This window comes from Protopterus annectens, chromosome 3.part1 (genome assembly GCF_019279795.1).
Source record: "Protopterus annectens isolate FY-2018-M chromosome 3.part1, PAN1.0, whole genome shotgun sequence".
Lineage (NCBI taxonomy): Eukaryota > Metazoa > Chordata > Ceratodontiformes > Protopteridae > Protopterus > Protopterus annectens.
The window spans coordinates 174,066,326-174,087,576 of NC_056732.1; the positions used below are offsets into that span (position 1 = coordinate 174,066,326).

A 21,251-nucleotide genomic window follows, 5' to 3' on the forward strand; every position below is an offset into this window, starting at 1 on the left:
CTGAACAGCTGATGTCATGAATCTGAGAGAGTGACTCACTGAATATAAAACTACAAAACACCTGTCACATGCCCTCTCATAACACCCTTCGCTAAACCTTCTAATTCCAGGGCATCGTAGAGCAGGTTTTACTTAAATTATTGTTACCAGGATAGCACACTCAACATAGCATGACAAAATACAAACTCAGCCCAGGTTACACTACAAATATTAGCATAAAAGTGTAACAAATGCAACAAAAATATAATCAGGTTATATTTAAGAATATTAAACAGACAGTGTTTTTTTGGTTTGGAAGGTTTAGCAAATTAAACATTGGCCTGAAAAGTACAACACACTGTCTGCACTGGTGGCACTGATTAACACAACTTGGTCTTAATCAGGGATGCTAGAAGTTCATGTAAGGTTTCACACTTCAAATGTGGAAAAGAGCAGAAATTAGTTAACCAACCAAATTTGCAGCAGCAACATGCTGGAAAGTACAGTTGTGTACACTTACCATAAATGTAGATGTTCAAGTGTATTCACTGTTGCAGTTATCACACTTGGGTTATCTGCCTGCAGGTAGCCCTCAGTCGGCCCGAATACCAGAGACTTTGTATTTCTGTGTCAGATGCTGTCGCTCCAGGAGTGACGTCAGGTCGTATAAAAACAGGCAGCAGATGCCATTACATCAGTTTTTCTTGCCCCAAATGTTAGGAGCCCCCCAAACAGGGAGCTAAGTTATGGTGGGGAAAAACACCACCAGTAAAAAGTAAATACCAATACACCTGAAAGGGGTGAGTAATAGCCATAAAGAGAAGAGAGAGAAAAAACAGGGCACTGGAGGGAGGGAAAAGTACAGTTGTGTACACTTACCATAAATGTAGATGTTCGAGTGTATTCAGTGTTGCAGTAATAACATATTGGTTATCCGGCTCCCGATAGCCCTTAGTCAGCTCGAATACCAGAGTCCTTGGTATATGACATCGGCTGCTGTCGGTTGTAAACTGATGTCAGAACGTCAGGTATAAAGGGAGGCGGCCGTCGCCACTTCCTCAGTTTTTCTTGCCTTAACTGTCAGGAGCCCCCAAAAAAAGGCCAAACCAGGAAGGAAAAACCCTGGAAAAAAGCCATCCAAAAATAACATAAGTAGTCTGTGCCTTAAGAAAAAAGGGGGAATGGAGGGTGGGAAAAGTACAGTTGTGTACACTTACCATAAATGTAGATCTTCGAGTGTATTCACTGTTGCAGTCGCTACATTTGAGTAATCTGCTGGCAGGTTGCCCTCAGTCGGCCTGATTAACAAAGTCTTGGGTCCTGCGTTGGTTGCTGTCCCTTCTTCCATGACGTCAGGGGTATAAAACATGCAGCAGACGCCATTACATCAGTTTTTCTTGCCCCAGATGTCAGGTGCCCCCCAAATGGGGAGGAAAAAAAAATATATAAGTGTATATAATTCAAAACACAAAACATATACCTCCAAAGAAAAGCAAATACACCAAAAAGGCTTTTAATCATAGTAAAAGAAAGGAGAAGTATAGTTAGAGAAAAACAGGGGGCTGGAGGGAGGGTAACCAGGACTGCAACAGTGAATACACTCTAACACCTACATTTATGGTAAGAGTACACAACTGTACTATGTTCTTTGTGTTAAACTGTTGCAGTCATTACATTTGGGTAGAATCCCAAAGATATGGTTGGGAGGATGGATTTAGACAGCATTAGGAGCAGGTATAAGGACCTGCAGGACAGCAGTGGCAAAGCCAGCTCTGGATTTAGAGAAGAGAGGTAAATAGTAATGTTTGGTGAACGTATGAACTGATGCTCCAGGTAGCAGCTTCTAGAATGTCTCTGGTAGGAACCCCTCTGAGAAAGGCTGTGGAAGTAGATGCAGCCCTGGTGGAATGAGATCTGATCCCCTTGGGGACAGGTTTACCATGGTGCATATAGCAGAAAAGTATAGTTGTGTGCCTACCATAAATGTAGATGTTCGAGTGTATTCACTGTTTGCAGTCATTACACTTGGGTTATCCTGCTGGCAGGCTACCCGCAGTCGGCCTGAATTCCAAGTCCTGGTCCGGCGTCGGTTGCTGTTGCCTCTTCCCTGAAGTCAGTACGCCAGGGGTATAAAAGATGCAGCCGACGCCATTTTCTTCAGTTTTTCTTGCCCCAGATGTCAGGTGCCCCCAAAAAGGAAGGCTAAAAATTCTGCTTATACAAACGCATGCAGTAACATAATCATTACCTTCATCTACAAGCAAATACACCACATAGGTTGCATAGAATAGAGAAGTACAGAAGTCCCGGCAATGAAAAGGGGGATGGAGAGTGGGTAACCTGGACTGCAACAGTGAATACACTCGGACATCTACATTTATGGTAGGTACACAACTGTACTATGTTCGTGTTTCACTGTTGCAGTCATTACACTTTGGTTGAAACCCAAAGCCGAGATTGGGAGGCTGGGCCTAAAAAGAATTAGGAGTGGCTGTGAGTGGCTGTGAGGCCCTGCAGAACTGCAGTGACAAAGCCTGCTCTGGATTTAGAGTAAAGAGGTAAGTGGTAGTGCTTTGCAAAAGTGTGCACTGAAGTCCAAGTTGCAGCCACCAAAATATCCTTGGTTGGTACTCCTCTGATGAAGACAGCTGAAGTAGCTGCTGCTCTGGTTGAATGTGGCCTAATGCCCTTAGGTACTGATTTGCCATGTTGTGCATAGCAGAAACGAATGCAGTGGCCTATCCATTTTGGAATAGTCTGCTTTGAAATTGCCTTTCCTTGTGATCCTGCAGCATATGCCACTAAAAGTTGCTCAGTCTTTCTGAAATCTTTAGTTTTGTCCAAATAGAAGCGTAACTGTCTGTGTATGTCCAAAGAATGCAGAAGTCTCTCCCCTTTATTCTGTGGGTTTTGATAAAAGATAGGCAAATGAATGGTTTGGTTAAGAGCCACGCTGGACACTACCTTAGGCATACATGTGGGGTTTGTCCTTAGAGAAATCCTGTCCGGATGGAAAATAATAAAAGGTTCTACAGCCATTAATGCCTGTAACTCAGACTCTTCTTGCTGAAGTTATTGCTAGGAGCAGAGCTGTTTTCCATGATAAGAATTTTATCTCAGCTGCACTGGCTGGCTCAAAAGGAGGCAGTGTGAGCTTTTCCAAGACAAAATTGAGGTCCCATACAGGTATTGGTGCTCTCCTTGTGGGTCTTATGTTTTTGGCCCCTTTGAGGTACTGCCTTAGCAGTGGATGTGAAAAAATAGGTGGGTCCGTATTGTAATGAGCTGAAATGGCAGAGGCATGGATCTTAATTGATGAGAAGGATAGGCCTTTGTCCAGCATCTGTTAGGTATTGTAAAATCTGAGGAATATTTGGTACAAGTGTGTCAATTCCTTGTGCCTGGTTCCACGCACAGAATCTTTTCCATTTTTCTGCATAAGATTTTCTGATGCTGGGTCTCCTGGCCTCCAAAAATAACATCCATAACCGCTTTAGAGAGAGGTGTGTTCTGAATGGTTACATTATCTGCCATGCAGCCAAATTTAGGGTTCTGAGTTGGCTGTGCAGGTTCTGATTGTTTTGTTGGGTCAGTAAATGAGGAATTTGAGGTAATGTCCAGGCTGGGCCTTGAGACAAGCTCTTTAGGATTGGGTACCAGTGCTGCCGTGGCCAATCCGGGGCAATCAGTATAATTTTTGGCTTCTCTTGTCTGACCTTTAGGAGTACCTTGGGGAGTACAGGCAGTGGAGGAAAGGCATATACTGTAAGGGTTTTCCAGCTGAATGACAGCGCATCCACTTTCCATGCTTGTTTGTGATAAGTCCTTGTTCAGAATCTCTGTAGTTGGCAGTTGTGAGGGGAGGCAAATAGATCTATGTCTGGGCATCCCCATTTCCTTGTTATCATGCTGAAGATTTGTGGATCTAGTTTTCACTCGTGAGGATCCATGAGGTTTCTGCTTAGTTCGTTTGCCAGAGCATTTGTCTTTCCTGGCAGGAATTGTGCTTGTAGCTGTACTTGATAAGTCAAAGCTTTGCTCCACCAAATCATGGCTTGTCTGCAGAGGGGGTAAGAATGTGTGCCTCCCTGCTTGTTTATGTACCACATGACTGTTGTATTGTCCGTCTTTATCAGCAGTTGTCCTGGATGAAGTAGATCCTTGAAGGCTGTCAGGGCATTCTGTACAGCTAGCATCTCTTTTTGATTGATATTAAGGTGCCTTTGGCTTGCAGGCCATGTGCCCTGAATACATTTTCCTGCCATGTGGGCCCCCCAGGCATAATCTGATGCATCTGTTGTTAGTGTCTGCCTGGCTGTGGGTAAAGTGAATGGCTGTCCCCTGTTGTGGTGACAGGCCTGTGCCCACCATCGAAACTCCTGTTGCAGGCAGGGAATGAGAGTAATTAATGTTTCCAGGCTGTGGCAATGTTGAGTCCAAACACTTTTTAGATACCACTGTAGCTTCCCTCATATGCAGTCTTGCATATGGAATTAGCAGAATGCAGGATGCCAAGTAGCCCAAAGCCTGCAGAATTTTTCTTGCAGATAACTGGGTCTTTGTTGCCATGCTTTTGAAGTAAGAAGTCAGTTGCCTTTGTTTGTCTGGCGTGAGATAAGCCATCTGGGAAGTTGTATTTAAGCTTGCACCCAGGAATATTATCTCTTGAGAGGGTACTAGTTTTGATTTATTTTCGTTTACTGTGTATCCTAGGCAAATTAGTAATCTTTTTACAAACGCCAGATGCTTTAGAAGAATGTCTTTGTTCTCTGCTTGAATAAGACAGTCGTCCAAGTAGGGATATATTTGAATTCCTCTTTGTCTGCAAAATGCAATTACTGGTGCCAGGCATTTTGTGAAGACCCTGGGCGCAGTAGATAAGCCAAAGGGCAGTGCAGAGAATTGGTAGTGCATTGAGCCAGCTATGAATATGAGGTATCTTCTGCAAGATCGTCTGATTGGGACATGCAGGTATGCCTCTTTGAGGTCCAAAGTTACAAGCCAAGCCTTCTTGCCCAGCATGGGCAGAAGCTGCTGCAGAGTCAACATTTTGAATTTTGGAATGTCCAGAAAAGTGTTTGGAATAGACAGGTCCAGAATTGGTCTCCAGGCTTTGTCCTTTCTGGGTACTAAGAAAAGTCTTGAGTATAATCCTTGTCCCTGCTCTCGTTGTGGTACTGGCTGAATAGCCCCTCATGTCCATGAGAGATGAAACTTGTTTTTGTGCCACTGCCCATTGATTGTGTGGCAGGTCTGGCATACCTTTTCCCTTTGCAGGGGTGTGAAAGTGGAACCTGTAGCCCTGAGAGACTATATTTAAGACCCATTTGTCCTGCGTGATCATGTGCCAACTTTGTGAAAAAAGTGCTAGCTTTCCCCCTAAGGGTGCTGCCAAAAGATAAGTGCTTGGGATTGGCAGAGGAAAGTCATTGGGACTGTTTCCTATATGGCTGTGATTTGTCTTATCCGCTTTTGGATGTAGTAGCACCCCAATTGTTTGGGCCTGTATGAGCCCTGGGGTTGTTGTCTGCCTCTAGAGCATCTGTATCTGCCTCTTTGTGGCCTGTCTGACACTGGAAAGGACCAATTCTTAGAAGGCCAGTTCCTGCTAAATCTGGGTGGTTGTACCTGTAAGAAATCCTTTACTGTCTGCATAGATTTCGCTTTATCCTCCATTTTCTTCAACAACTCTTCTGCCTTAACACCAAAGTATGCTGTAATGGAGTATCCAATAATTTTGCTTTAACATGGTCGGGCAGATTATGTTCCTTTAACCAAGCATGCCATTTAATAACAGAACCTGTAACAGCGGCCCTGCAAGAGGCCTCCAGTGAATCAAACCCACATTGCAAAGTATGTTTTCCCACTTGTTCAGCTGCATGCAATAAATCCTGCATTTCCTTGTTTTCAGAACATTCAGAATTTGTCAACATTTTCTGTTTTAGCAGTGACATTAAGTATTGCTGATATTTAAGCATATGAAACTGACAATTTAAAGCCCTTACAGCCAAGGTAGCAGAAGTGTAAACTTTTTTCCCCTATCTGTCCAGTGCCCTATAATCCCTATCCGAGGGAACAGGGTTTTTTTGCAGTAGAGGCCTTGACCCCTTTGGGACCCAGAGATATTGTTTCTGGGTCAGCAGCAGGGTTTTTATAAAGAAATTTATGAGAGTCTGGAACCCTGTAGTATCTGTCTGGCTTAACAGGTGCAGGAGGTAAAGAGTCAGGGGACAGGCCAGACTCTGAAAATACATCTACAATGTCTAGAACAGCTGGGATAGCAAGAGGTCTGTGCTGAGGTAGGAGAAGAAAGTCTCTGAGCCTATTCTTAGATTCTGAGTAATCTTGGCTCTCCCAGTGGAAATGCTCCCTCATGGTATGCAGGGTTTCCCCAAAAGAATAATCCTCAGGAGGAGAAGCTGAAGGAATAGACTCTTCAGCATCAGAATCCTCATAGGGAGGCAAAGAGTATCCTTGTTCTGAAGAGGAGTCAAGAGGAAATGGAAACCTGGTTAGAGGAATCATATTCTGTCTCTTGCCTAAGCCTCTTATCAGGAGGGGGATGGGAACCCCTGATCAAAGTAATTAGGTCTTCGGCCATCTTAAGCATCTGTTTCTTAGGCATGGAAGTCTGTCCAGGAGAATGCTGTACTTGTTTCTTTGTCTTTAAAGCTGTTTTAGTCTTTGCCTTGGAAGCTGAGGTTGGCTTAACATATAACTGTGTAGGTCTGAAAACGCCCTCAGAAGCCGATGCCTGCTCAGCGGCTCTGGAGCCATCTGAGGTAATAGTTTCCGAGTGTCCAATACCTTGAGTATCCAGAGGCCTAGCTGTCTCCACGTGGGAGTCGGTAGCAGCCTGTGGCTCTGAGGTAGTGGGCGTCAGGGACTGTGAAAGCACCTCACTGAAAACCGGCGACTGGCCTAGCGGAGGCCTCGTCATCAGTTTTGGACCTCGGATGAATGTCCTTTTCCTTGCGCTTTTTATAAACTCTGGTCGTCGGCTGTTCCGACGGCATTATATAATTAAATCTTCAGTCAAAGTAATGGAAAGCAAAATAGTACCGACACTTAATAGTGTGTTGGTTAAATCTAGCACAAAACCGACAGCTAGCAACGTCGTGGTCAGGGCCTAGGCAAGGAATACAGTAAGAATGAAAATCCTTATGAGGTATTTGCTTCCCACAAGAAATACAATTGTTAACTTTTTCTGACATCGGTCTGGAGCAAGAAAAAAGTTTCCCCAATGGGGTACTTAGCTTTATTGAAGACTTTGGATCTGAAATTCAATTTCGAAAATCTTAGGAGTCGGCCGACCGGCACTTGCGACCTGCTTTTGCTTCGGGCACCACGCGGCAAGAAAGACAGAAGAAAATGGCATCGGCTGCATCTTTTATACCTCTGGCGCACTGACGTCAGGGAAGAGGCGACAGCAACCGACGCTGGACCAGGTCTTTGGAATTCAGGCCGACTGCGGGTAGCCTGCCAGCAGGATAACCCAAGTGTAATGACTGCAACAGTGAAACACGATGAACATCTAATACAATGGCTTATCCATTTGGAAATAGTCTGCTTTGAAATAGCCTTTCCCTCTGCCCATGCAGCAAATGCCAATAGTTGTTCAGACTTTCTTAGAGATTTTGTCCTGTTTAAGTAGAATCTTAGTTGTCTGTGTACATCCAATGAATGCAGAATCCACTCACCCTTGTTCTGTGGATTGGGAAAGAAAGTTGTCAGATGAATGGTTTGATTGAGAGCCACACTGGATACCACCTTAGGCATAAAGGATGGATTGATCCAGAGAGCCACCCTGTCCGGATAAAAAATAATGAAACGCTCCACTGCCATAAGAGCCTGTAATTCTGAAATCCTTCTAGCTGAAGTGACTGCTAAAAGAAAAGCTGTTTTCCAAGAGAGAAATTTTAGGCCCGCAGTAGCAGCTGGCTCAAAAGGAGGTAGAATAAGTTTTTCCAAAACAAATTGAGGTCCCATGCAGAGGCCTTAAATTTTTGGCCCCTCTGAGATACTACTTTAGAAGAGGATGCTCTGTGTTGTAATGAGCTGAAATGGCAGATGAATGGATTTTTATGGAAGAAAAAGATAGGCCTTTGTGAAGCATCTCAGATAAGTATTGCAGAATCTGAGGAATATTGGGCATTGCTGTGTTTATTCCTTGTGCTTGGTTCCAGGCACAGATTTTTTTCCATTTGTCAGCATAAGATTTTCTAGTACTAGACCTTCTAGCCTCCAAAATTACATCTATCACACATTTGCTGATAGATGGCAAGGGTGAAATCAGCTGATTAGCCACGCTGCAAGATTCAAAGTTTGGAGCTGAGTGTGCAGAATTTGGTAGTTGCTCTGAGATAGTAGGTAAGGTGTCTGAGGTAGGTGCCACGGAGGAAGGCGTGACACATTGCGCAGGAGCGGGTAGCAGTGTTGGCGAGGCCAGTCTGGAGCTATCAGAATCATTTTTGGTTTGTCCTGTTTGACTTTTAGTAGGACTTTGGAGAGCAGAGGCAGAGGGGAAAAAGCATAGTGATAGGTTTTTCCAGATGAATGATAAAGCATCCACTTTCCAAGCTTTTTTGTGATGAATTCTTGTGCAGAATTTGTCCAACTGATAGTTCTGGGATGAGGCAAAAAGATCTAGGTCTGGGCTCCCCCATTTGCGTGTCAACATGCTGAAAAAAACTCGTGGTTCCAGTTTCCATTCGTGTGGTTCCATAAGATTTCTGCTTAGTTCGTCTACCAGAGTATTTAGCTTTCCTGGCAGGAATTGAGCTTGTAGATGTATTTGATAAGTCAAGGCCGTGTTCCACAATGCCATGGCTAGTCTGCAAAGGGGATAGGAATGTGTACCCCCCTGCTTGTTTATGTACCACATGACTGTGGCGTTGTTTGTCTTTATCAGTAGCTGCCCTGGATGAAGGTAGTCCTTGAAGGCTGTCAGAGCATTCTGTACAGCTATCATCTCTTTCTGATTGATATGTAGGTGCATTTGATTTGGGTTCCATTTGCCCTGAATGCATTTCCCTGCCAGATGCGCCCCCCAAGCATAGTCTAAGGCGTCTGTAGTTAGGGTTTGGGCGGCAGGGGGTGGAGTGAATGCCAGTCCCTTGTTTTGGTGGCAGGCCTCTGCCCACCATAGGAACTCTAGTTGCAGGCAAGGTATGATAGGAATCTTTGTTTCCAGGCTGTGACAATGTTGACTCCATAAACTTTTTAGGTACCATTGAAGTTTCCTCATATGCAGTCTTGCATATGGAATTAGAAGAATGCAGGAGGCCATGAATCCCAAGGCCTGCAGAATTTGTCTTGAAGATAGCTGGGTTTTTGTGGCCACCTGTTTGAAATAAGTCATCAATTGAATTTGCTTTTCTGGCGTAAGGTAAGTCATCTGGGCAGTTGCATTCAAGCTTGCACTCAGAAATGTAATTTTTTGAGAGGGTACCAGTTGTGATTTCTTTTCATTTATGGTGTACCCTAGACAAGTTAGAACCCTTTTTACAAACGCCAGATGCTTTAGAAGAGTGTCCTTGTTTTCTGCCTGAATTAGACAATCGTCCAGGTATGGATAAATCTGAATATTTCTTTGCCTGCAAAATGCAATTCCTTGTGCCAGGCACTTTGTGAAAACCCTGGGCGCAGTAGATAAGCCAAAGGGCAGCACAGAGAACTGGTAATGCAAGTAGCCTGCTTTGAAGTGGAGGTATCTTCTGCAAGATTCCATGACTGGGATATGCAGGTAAGCCTCTTTTAAGTCTAGAGTTACCAACAAGGCATCTTTGCCTAGCATAGGTAATAACTGTTGAAGAGTCAGCATTTTGAATTTTGGAATGTCCAGAAATGTATTTAGAATGGATAAGTCCAGAATTTGATGCCATGATTTGTCTTTTCTGGGTACCAGGAAAAGTCTGGAATAGAAACCATGTCCCTGATTCTTTTCTGGAACTGGTTGAATAGCCCCCATATTCATGAGGGACAGAACTTATTTCTGGGCCTCTGCCCACTGATTTGGAGGCAGACCTGGCCATCCATTTGGAATTGGCAATGTGTGGAAATGAAATCTGAATCCCTGGGATACTATATTTAAAATTCGTATACAACCCACTGTATCAATAAATCCAAGAAATCACAAGAACGCTCAGCAAAAAAAACACCTTTATAGCAAAACAAAGCTTTCAGGTATTACACCCTTTTTCAATGTTTAGTACAGGTATAATTTAAAAAACACATTTATATAGGAGCCATAGAGTCACATGACATACAGCCCAAATATCATGTGAACAAGTTAAAGAAATAATACATACTAATATACACATTAATATCCATGTTCAAGAATCACTCATACATATATATTTTTATAACAAATCTAAAAGCATGATACAATTATAATCTCATTTCAACTTAACACGCTGTATCTTAGTTAGTACGGGCTTAAGGGAGACAGCAGAGTTCAGACCTGGTTGATTATCCGCTGACATTCTGACAATCCATTCAAATTCCTTAACCTCTAACCAATTACCCATATCCCCTCCTCTAATGGATGAACAAACAGCATCAATCACTCTAAATTTAAACCTATGACATAAACCATACATATTGATATGCTTAAATAATGCGTTATTTTCACAAGCCCTTCTAATCTCAGACTTGTGTTCTATTATGCGTTCTTTTAATTTTCTAGTGGTTTTGCCAATATAATATGAGCTACACACAGTACAAGTCGCTAAATAAACCACATTACTAGTATTGCATGTGGCCGACACATCAAATGTATATTTTTTTTGTGTTATTGGATGCACAAAAATGCTATTGTCAGATGTCGTAGATAAAATGTCAATGCAACATGTACAATTACCACAACGAAGATACAGCGTGTTAAGTTGAAATGAAATTATAATTGTATCATGCTTTTAGATTTGTTATAAAAATATATATGTATGAGTGATTCTTGAACATGGATATTAATGTGTATATTAGTATGTATTATTTCTTTAACTTGTTCACATGATATCTGGTCATACTATATTTAAAACCCATTTGTCCTGGGTAATCAGTTGCCAGTTTTGTGCATGAAGTGCCAGTTTTCTGCCCAAAGGGGCGGCCAAAAGGTAAGTGCTTGGTGATTGCAGTGGAAAGTCATTGAGACTGTTTACCAATGGGAGGTGCCTTGTTGCTTCCAGATTTGGAGGTGGAGATACCCATTGCTTTGTTCTAAAAGTTCCTTGTGACTGAAACCAGGAGCCTTTGGAATGTCTGGATTTGACCTGAGTGGCTCTTGTGGGTGCTGGAAAGGACCAGTTCTTAGTAGGCCAGTGCCTACTTAATCTGGGTGGCTGCACTTGTATAGATTTAGCTTTATCTTCCATCTTTTTCAAAAATTCTTCAGCCTTATTACCAAAGAGACTGTCCTGTTGTAAAGGAGCATCCAACAATTTTGCTTCAACATGGTCAGGCAGATTTTGCTCCTTGAGCCTAGCATGCCTTCCTATCACAGATCCAGTTACAGCAGCCCTGCAAGAGGCCTCAAAGGAATCAAAACCACACTGCAAAGTATGTTTTCCAACTTGTTCAGCTGAATGTAATAAATCCTGCAACTCTATTTTCCACACAGTCAGAGATCAACATCATTTTCTGTTTAAGTAAACCCATGACATGCTGTTGATATTTAAGCATATGAAACTGACAGTTTAAAGCCCTGATTGCCAAGGTTGCAGACGTGTAAACCTTCTTACCCCATCTATCCAGCGCCCTGGAATCTCTGTCAGAAGGGGTAGGATTTTTAGCAGTAGAGGCCTTAACGCCCTTGGGACCCTGAGAAATGGTTTCAGGGTTAGCAGTAGGGTTTTGAAAAGGAATTTGCGGGAGTCAGGAACCCTGTAGTATCTGTCTGGCTTACTAGGAGCCGGAGGCAGGGAATCAGGAGTCATACTGGATTCTGAGAAAACATCAACAATGTCTAGAAGATTCCATTTATCTGCATAGGATTTCCTGGTGCTAGGCCTCCTGGCCTCATGAAGAACTTCAACCACCTGCTGGGAAAGATTTAAAATATTAGCCAGACAGTTAAATACAGAGTTTGAAGATGAGGATGAAGACACTTTCCCCCTTCCTGAACCAATAGATCTGGTACCAGAGGAAGATGCCAAGGCTGAGCTTGGGAAAAACTGCGAAGAAGGGGGATACCAATGCTGCCTGGGCCAATCTGGTGCTATAAGAATAGCCTTTGGTTTTTCATCCCTTATCTTTAGCAGCACTCTGGGAAGAAGAGGCAGATGGGATGAAGGAATAAATTGAGAGTTGTGTCCATGGGAAGGACAAAGCATCCACTCTCCATGCTTTGTCGTGAAACTCCCTGGTGCAGAAGGTTGGAAGGAGATGATTGGTGTGAGAGGAGAAAAGATCCACTTGAGGAGTGCCCCAATGCTGAGTGAAGCGATGGAAAATGATCTTGTTCAGTTGCCACTGGTGAGGATCACGAACATGTCTGCTCAATTGATCCGCTAAGGAGCATACCCTCCTAGAAGATACTGGGCTATGAGATCTATACCCATGGAAGCTGCTAAGGACCATAGTTTCATGCTGTGTCTGCAGAAAGGGTAAGAGTGAGTCCCCTCCTGCTTGTTGATGTACTACATGACTGTGTTGTTGTCTGTCCTGATCAGAAGAGTCCCAGGGTAGAGTAGGTCCTTAAAAGCCAGCAAGGCCTGCTGCACTGCCATCAATTCTTTTAAGTTTATGTGCAGATGAATCTGTTGGGTGCTCCAAGTCCCTTGTATGCCCCTGCCTTAGAGATGTGCCCGCCATGCATAATCTGAGGCAACTGTGGTGACTGTCTGGCTGGCAGGTGGAGGGCGGAAAGGCAGACCCTTGTTCGATGAACAGGCTTTTCACCCACCAGAGAAACTCCATTTGTAGACAGGGAATAAGGGGAAGAATCAAGTCTATGTCCTGTGTGTGTTGACACCAAAGGTTCTTGAGGTACTATTGACGTTTTCTCATATGCAGCCTTGCATATGGGATCATCAGGACACATGAAGCCATGAACCCCCAGTGCTTGCAGGAATTGCCTTGCAGAGAGGTGGGTCATGCTTGCCAAGTTGTTTGCCTTGAGGGAGGACTACCATCTGGGTGGCTGTATTCAGACTAGCTCCCAGGAAAACAATCCCCCTTGTAGGAATCAACTTTGACGACTTCTTGTTGAGAGTGTAACCCAAAGAAGTGAGAATGTTCTTCACGAAGTCCAAATCCTTTTTTAGCTGTTCTGGGGAGTTTGCTTGAATGAGAGAGTCATCCAAGTAAAGATAAATTTGAATGTTCCTCTGGCTGTAAAAACCAATGGCTGGCGCCAGGCACTTTGTGAAAACTCTGGGAGCAGTAGATAAGCCAAAGGGTAGCGCAGAGAATTGGAAGTGTTGCTCCCCAACCCTGAAATGAAGAAACTGCCTGCAAATTTCCCTTATTGGGATGTGCAAATAAGCATCCTTGAGATCCACAGTTACCAGTCATGAATCCTTGTCCAACATTTGGCAGTAACTGTTGAAGAGTGAGCATCTTACATTTGGGAATCACCAGAAAAGTGTTTAGAATAGACAGATCCAGAATAGGGCGCCAGGTGCTCCCTATTTTGGGTACCAGAAAAAGTCTTGAATAAAAACCAAGGCCTGCCTGATTTGCAGGAACTGGCTCTATAACCCCCCATTGTCAGTAAAGACGAAATTTGATTCTCTACCGCTACCCTGATAGTTCTGGTAATGTCTGGGTAACCTTGTAGAACAGGGAAGGTGTGAAAATAAAACTTGTAACCTTGGTTTACTATGCTGAATACCCATTTGTCATCTGTGATGGTTGACCATACACCCCTGCGAACCTGGCTAACCTTCCCCCCAAAGGAAATCCTGGGCCCGCACAGGTTGGCACAAGAAGGCCGAAGTCATTAAGAATGCTTGCTTTGGGAAGCTGGCTTAGAACTCCCTGATTTAGCAGAAGGTTGCCATTGTTTAGTCCTTTGAGGGGCAGAAGCATGCCTTCTGGAAGATCTGAAACCCCTAGGCCTAGAGCGACCCTGCTTTGCCAGGATCCGGGAAAGACCAGTTCTTGGAAGGATAATACCTGCTAAACCGAGGAGGCTGAACCTGAAGGAAATCTTTTACAGCTTGCATAGATTTTGCCTTATCCTCCAACTTTATCAGTACCTCCTCAGCTTTGTTACCAAAAAGGTTGTCTTTGTGCAAAGGAACATCCAGCAATTTAGATTTTACAGGTTCAGAAAGAGGCTGCTCCCTAAGCCAAGCATGCCTTCTAATAATGGAACCAGTGGCTGCTGCTCTGCAGGAAGCCTCCAAGGTGTCAAAACCACAATGAAGAGAATGCTTATTCACTAGAGTGGCAGAATTTGGTAAATCTTGTAAGTCTTTGTTCTCTGACATGGAAGGAATATCTCCAAGCTTAGCCTTAACAGCTTCCAAAGTATGCTGTTGACACTTAAGCATGTGAAAAAGACAATTCACAGATCTAATGGCAAGAGTTGTAGTGGTATACACCTTTTTACCCCACCTGTCCAAGGCCCTAGACTCCTTATCAAAAGGTACAGGGTTTTTAGCAATAGTAGCCTTAACACCCTTGGAACCTTGAGAAATAATCTCAGGTTCAGCAGTTGGGTTTGAAAAAGAAATTTATGAGAATCAGGAATCATATAATACCTATTAGGTTTTCTGGGAGCAGGAGGAACAGAATTAGGAGTTAAAGAATTTTCCATGAAAACATCATCCACAACTACCAAAACAGGAGGTATAGCCAGAGGTTCATGCTGTGGCAAACCTAAAAATTCCCAGATCCTCTTCTTAGACTGAGGGAAATCCTGACTTTCCCTTTTAAAGTGCTCCCTAAGAGTATTCAAAGTATCCCCAAAGGAAAAATCTTCTGGAGGGGAGGCAGAGGGGATAGAATCCTAAAAGCCAGAAAAAAGTTGAGAATTTCCTTCCTCACCAGCAGAAATACTGGAAACCTCAGAATCTGATTCAGACAAAACATCAGGAGACAATTCCCTAGCCTTCTTGGAAGGTGGGGGATGAGAGCTCTTAATAAGGGTAAGATCAGCACCAGCCATCTTTACCAACTGGGACTGAGGCACAGCAGAGGAGGCAGACGCCCGCTTGTGGGTAGATTTGCAGCTGAAAGGTTTACTAGTAATCTGGAGGGACTCGGGAGGCCTAGCAACTGCAGAAGTCTGAGCTAAGGTAGTCGGTCTGGCTCTGGTCTCATGGTGAAGAGAACAGGTGTCAGAAGCCGGTGCCTGCATAGCGGCTCCGGACCCATCTGGGGTGGCAACAGGCGGAGGGTCTAAAGACAAGATAGCAGCCTGCGGCATGGAGGACTCCGTTAAGGTTTCGGTAGAGATGTGTGGCTGAAAATCTGCGGACTGTAGAGGCTGCAAAAGTGCCTCACTAGCTACCGCTGGGCCAACGACCAATTTCACTGGCATGTCATCAGCAACTTTAACCCTAGGCCTGTCGCGGTCCTTGTGTTTCCTACGTATATCTGAAGTCGGAAAAGCAAAAGACGCCATACTGACAAACTAAGGCCAGACTCCGAAATGCTTATATAAAATCTTAGCTCTACGGCGTATGGTACGTTAGTTGAAGGAAGCACAGAGATCACAGTTAGGGACGTCGTGCTCAATGCCCAAACAAGTTATACAATAGGAATGAAAATCATGGTGCGGAATCTGTTTTCCACAGGCAAGATAGTTATTAACTTTATCTGACATGCGTTAAAGCAAGAAAAGAGGATCCCCAACAGGGTACTTATCTGAAGGCTTCTTCAACTTGGTAGTCGGAATGCAGAAAGAAGGTAAATGGCTGACCGGCACTAGTGCGAATTGCACCTGCTTCAGACTCCAGAGCAAGAAAGACTGAGAAAATGGCGTCGGCCGCCTCTTTACACCAGACGTTCTGACAGTTTACAACCAATGGCAGCCAACGTCATATATCAAGGAATATGGTATTCAGGTCGACTGAGGGCTACCGGGAGCCAGATAACCCATATGATAGGACCGCAACAGTGAATACTCTAGAGCATCTACATTTATGGTAAGTGTACACAACTATACTATATTCTTTGTGTTTCACTGTGGAAGTCATCACACTTGGGTGGATTCCCAAATATGAAGAAGGGTGGAGGTCATCAAGAAGAGTTAGAGCTGGCTAGTATGCCTTGCAGGACTGCTGTTGCCAAACCTGCCCTGGATTTGGAAAATATAGGCAGGTGGTAATGCTTGATGAAGGTGTGTAAACAACTCCTGACAGCAGTTTCCAGGATGTCCCTGGTAGGGACTCCACTGAGAAATGCTGTACAGGTAGATGTTGCCCTACTGGAATGTGTTCTGACTCCCTGAGGGGTTGGTTTCCCATGGTGCTTGTAGCAGAAATTGATGCAGTGTGCTATCCATTTGGAAATTAATTGTTTTGAAATGGCCTTGCCCTCTGCCCCTGTTGCAAAGCTGACTAGTAACTGGTCAGATTTTTTGAAGGGCTTAGCCCTATCAAGGTTGAATCTGAGCTTTCTGTGCACGTCCAAGGAGTGCAGGATCCTTTCCCCTTTATTTTGAGGATTTGGGAAGAAAGTTGGCAAATGGATGGATTGGTTGAGAGCCACACTGGACACCACTTCAGGCATAAAGGAAGGGTTAGTCCTGAGGGAAACCCTGTCAGCATGGAAAATAATGAAGGGTTCCACAGCCATAAGTGCTTGTAGCTCAGACACTCTTCTAGCTGAAGTGATGACCAGAAGCAAGGCTATTTTCCAAGACATGAATTTTAACTCAGCTGATGCAGCAGGTTCAAGGGGGGGGGGTGTGAGCTTTTCCAGTACAAAGTTAAGGTCCCAAGCAGGGATGGGTGCTCTCCTTGGTGGCCTTAAGTTGTTTGCCCCTCTCAGGAACTGTTTGATAAGAAAGTGCGAGAAGAGAGGTGGCTCAGAGTTGTAATGAGCCGAAATGTCTGAGGCATGTATCTTAATGGGGGAGAAGAAAGTGCAGTTATGTACACTTACCATAAATGTAGATGTTCCGAGTGTATTCACTGTTGCAGTTATTACATATGGGTTATCTGCCTGCAGGTAGCCCTCAGCTGGCCTGAATATCAAAGTCTTGGATTCCTGTGTTGGATGCGGTCTCTTCTTCCATGACGTCAGGTTGTCAGGGGTATAAAACATGCAGCCGACACCATTACATCAGTTTTTCTTGCCCCAGATGTCAGGTGCCCCCACAATGGGAAGAATTATATGACATGTTACATCTCCATCAAAAAACAAATACACCAAAAAGCTTAAAACAAGATGCAAAGGTAGAGAAAAGAGAAGTCAGGGGGGCTGGAGGGAGGGTAACCAGGACTGAAACAGTGAATACACTCGAACATCTACATTTATGGTACACAACTGTATTATGTTCTTTGTGTTTCACTGTTGCAGTTATTACATTTGGGTTGATTCCCAAAGCAAAGGAAGGGAGGAGGACATTAAAGAGCATTAGGGCCAGCTATTAAGCCCTGCAAGACTGCAGTGGCAAAACCAGCTCTGGATTTAGAAAAATGGGCATGTGGTTATGCTTGGTGAACAGAGCTCCAGGAAGCAGCTTCTAGGATGTCCCTGGTAGGGACTCCTCTGAGAAAGGCTGTAGTGGTAGATGCATGGTGGAATGTGATCTTATCCCCAGTGGGGTAGGTTTTCAATGGTGCTTATAGCAGAAATTAATGCAATAAGCTATCCATTTAGAAATGGTTTGCTTTGAAATGGCCTTCCCCTCTGCCCCTGCAGCAAAGCCAATTAGCAGCTGTTCAGATTTCCTGAGAGGCTTAGTCCTGTCCAAATAAAATCTAAGTTGTCTGTGCATGTCCATGTAGTGCAGTATTCGTTCTCCTTTGTTTTGTGGATTAGAGAAAAAAGTAGGCAAATGAATGGACTGATTTAGGGCCACACTAGACACCACCTTGGGCATAAAGGAAGGATTGGTCCAGAGGGAAAACCTGTCTGCATGGAATATAATGAAGGGCTCCACTGCCATGAGGGCCTGTAATTCAGACACACTTCTTGCTGAAGTGATGGCTAGAAGGAAGACTTGTTTTCCAAAAAAGGAATTTTAACTCTGCAGTTGCAGCTGGTTCAAACGGAGGGAGAGTGAGCTTTTCCAATACAAAGTTAAGGTCCCAGGCAGGAGTAGGGGCTTACCTGGGGGGGGGGGGGGTCTTACATTTTTTGCCCCTTTGAGGAATTGCTTTAGCAGGGGGTGAGAGAAGAGGGGAGGTTCAGTATTATAATGTACTGAAATGGCAGAGGCATGAATTGTAATTTACGAGTAGAATAGGCCCTTGTAGAGTATTTCTGTTCAGTACTGAAGAATATGAGGTAAGCTGGGCACCGTTGTGCCCATCCTCGGAGTCTGGCTCCAGGAACAGTATCGTCCACTTTTCAGCATAGGATTTTCTAGTACTAGGCCTCCTTGCTTCCAGAATGACATCTAGCACTTGCTTACTGAGGGATACTTTTGGACAGCTGAAGGAATTAGCCAGGCTGCAAGGTTCAGGGTTTGAAGCCGAGGGTGCAGAATCTGGCCCGTCTGCTGAGATAGCAGGGAAGGTGTCTGAGGTAGGTACCATGGCTCCAGCAGTACCACACTACACAAGAGGGGGTACCAGTGCTGGCAAGGCCAGTCTGGTGCAATCAGTATTGTCCTTGGCTTGTCCTGTTTGATCTTTAGCAGAACCTTCGAGAGGAGAGGGGGAAAGGCATAAACAGAGAGGCTTTCCCAGGTGAAGGACAGGGCACATCCACTTTCCAAGCTTGATTGTGGGGAGTCCTTGTGCAGAATTTGCCCAATTGGTAGTTCTGAGGGGAGGCAAACAGGTCTATCTCTGGAGTCCCCATTTGTTCCTCAAGAGATTAAATATTTTTGGTTCCAGTTTCCATTCGTATGGGTCCATGAGATTTCTGCTTAGGTCATCTGGCAGGAATTGAGCTTGTAGGTGCACTTAGTAGCTCAAGGCTGTGTTCCACAGAGCCATGGGCTAGTCTACAGAGAGGGTACGAGTGGGTTCCTCCCTGCTTGTTTATGTGTCACATAACTGTGGTGTTGTCTATCTTTTCAATAATTGCCCTGGAAGGATGTTGTCTTTGAAGGCTGTCAGGGAATTCTGTACAGCTAACATTTCTTTTTGGTTGATATGTAGGTGGCATCTGACTTGGGTTCTATTTGCCCTGAATGCACTTGCCCTGCCAAGTGAGCCCCCATGCAAAGTCTTATGCGTCTGTAGTCAGGATTTGGGCGGCAGGGGGTAGATTGAAAGGGAGCCGCTTGTTGAGGTGGCAGGCCTCTGCCCACCAAAGGAACTCTGTCTTTATACAAGGAATGATAGGAATCATTGATTCCAGGTCCTGAGAATGTTGACACCATAGGCTTTTTAGACACCATTGTAGTTTCCTCATATGCAGTCTTGCATATGGAATTAGTAGAATGCAAGAGGCCATGAACCCCAGGGCTTGCAAAATTTTCCTTGCAGATAGCTAGGTCTTTGTGGCCAGTAGTTTGAAGTATGCTGTCAAATAAACTTGTTTCTCTGGTGTGAGGTAAGCCATCTGGGAAGTTGTGTTCAAGATTGCTTGCAGGAATACAATCTGTTGGCAGGGTACCAGATGAGATTTCTTTTCGTTTACGGTGTACCCCAGCAAAGTTAGAAGTTTCTTTACAAATGCCAGATGTTTTAATAGCATGCCCTGACTTTCTGCCTGAATTAGACAATTGTCCAGGTATGGGTATATTTGAATATTTCTTTGCCTGCAAAATGCAATGACTGGAGCTAGACACTGAATATTCCAAAAAAGCCAACAACTCGTTGGAATCCACACAGCAAAACACTTTAATAAAAAATCGCAAAAATATATAGAACGTGAGCGCTTTCACAGAGTCCTCTCTGCTTCCTCAGACATACTACAGTAACTGCTGCACTTGTTTAAAGAATGATACATCTACGTCAAATCCAATCAGTTGACAGTATCTTGAAAATAAAAATTAAAAAGACATACACTATATAAACAATCAAATCATATAAATAATGGACTAAAAATGTATGCAAAAAACTTTAAAAGCTTTCTCTATAGAGTTGGACAGTGTTAAAACTGTAGAATATATGTATAGATGTTAAAAGATGTGACCAAACATAATAATCAATGTTTCAAAGCCCTTTTCCTGAGAAAAAGTTTCAGTGAAACATTACTATTTAGTCCAGGTGGTCTGTCAGCCTGAAATCTAATTATCCATTCTTGTTCTGAGGCTTCGGTCTTATTGTTCATGTTCCCACCTCTTTTATTTTCTTGTATAATGTCTAACACTAGAAATGTGAAGGTGTGTGTGGCTCCCTCCTTTATAACATGCATTGCTAACGCACTGGTCTCTCTTTTATTTTTAATGTCTCTTACATGTACTAGGACTCTATCTTTGAGCAGCCGATTAGTTTTGCCTACGTAGTAGGCTGGGCATTTTGTACAGAGACCAAAATATATGACATTCATACTATGACAGTCTGTATAAAAGCGTGTATCAATGCTGAACTTTCTAGTCGGGTGTGTATACTGCCCCCCTCCAAATATGAAGGGGCAGGCTGTACACCTTCTAAACAGAAAGGTACCTAGCCTATCGGACCTTGCATAGTGGTCTCCATCTAACTTCTTGTAGCACAACTGTCTTTTTAATGACATGTTGTTTTTAAAGGAAAAAGATGGTGTAGCCCCTATAATACCTTCTAGTTCATCCACATTTAACAATATGCCCCAATTATTTTAATTATATCACAGACTGTACTGATATTACTTGCAAATGTTAATGGAATACATAGTACATCATTCTCTAGGTTCCTGTGGTACTGGTGGCATAGTTACTTTGGTTATCCTGGTTGATTCTCGTCCTGTCATAATAGGGCTTGTACCTCTCGCCTTTCTTATTCCAAGCCACTTTTATTTTGTTTGGCTATATCTCTGGCTTTAATATCCCCTTTCAATAAATTCATGTCATTAAAAAGACAGATGTGCTGCAAGAAGTTAGATGGAGACCACTATGCAAGGTCTGATAGGCTAGGTACCTTTCCGTGTAGAAGGTGTACAGCCTTGTCCCTTCATATTTGGAAGGGGGGGCAGTATACACACCCGACTAGAAAGTTCAGCATTGACACATGCTTTTATACAGACTGTCATAATAAGAATGTCGTATATTTTGGTCTCTG

General features: G+C 43.7%; 1 protein-coding gene across 1 annotated transcript in view; it reads right to left on the reverse strand.

Moving 5' to 3' along the window:
• Window positions 1-21,251, reverse strand: part of KIF5B (kinesin family member 5B) — a 2,669,048-nt gene that overhangs the window by 803,103 nt on the left and 1,844,694 nt on the right. The gene's annotated exons all lie outside the window — the stretch shown is intronic.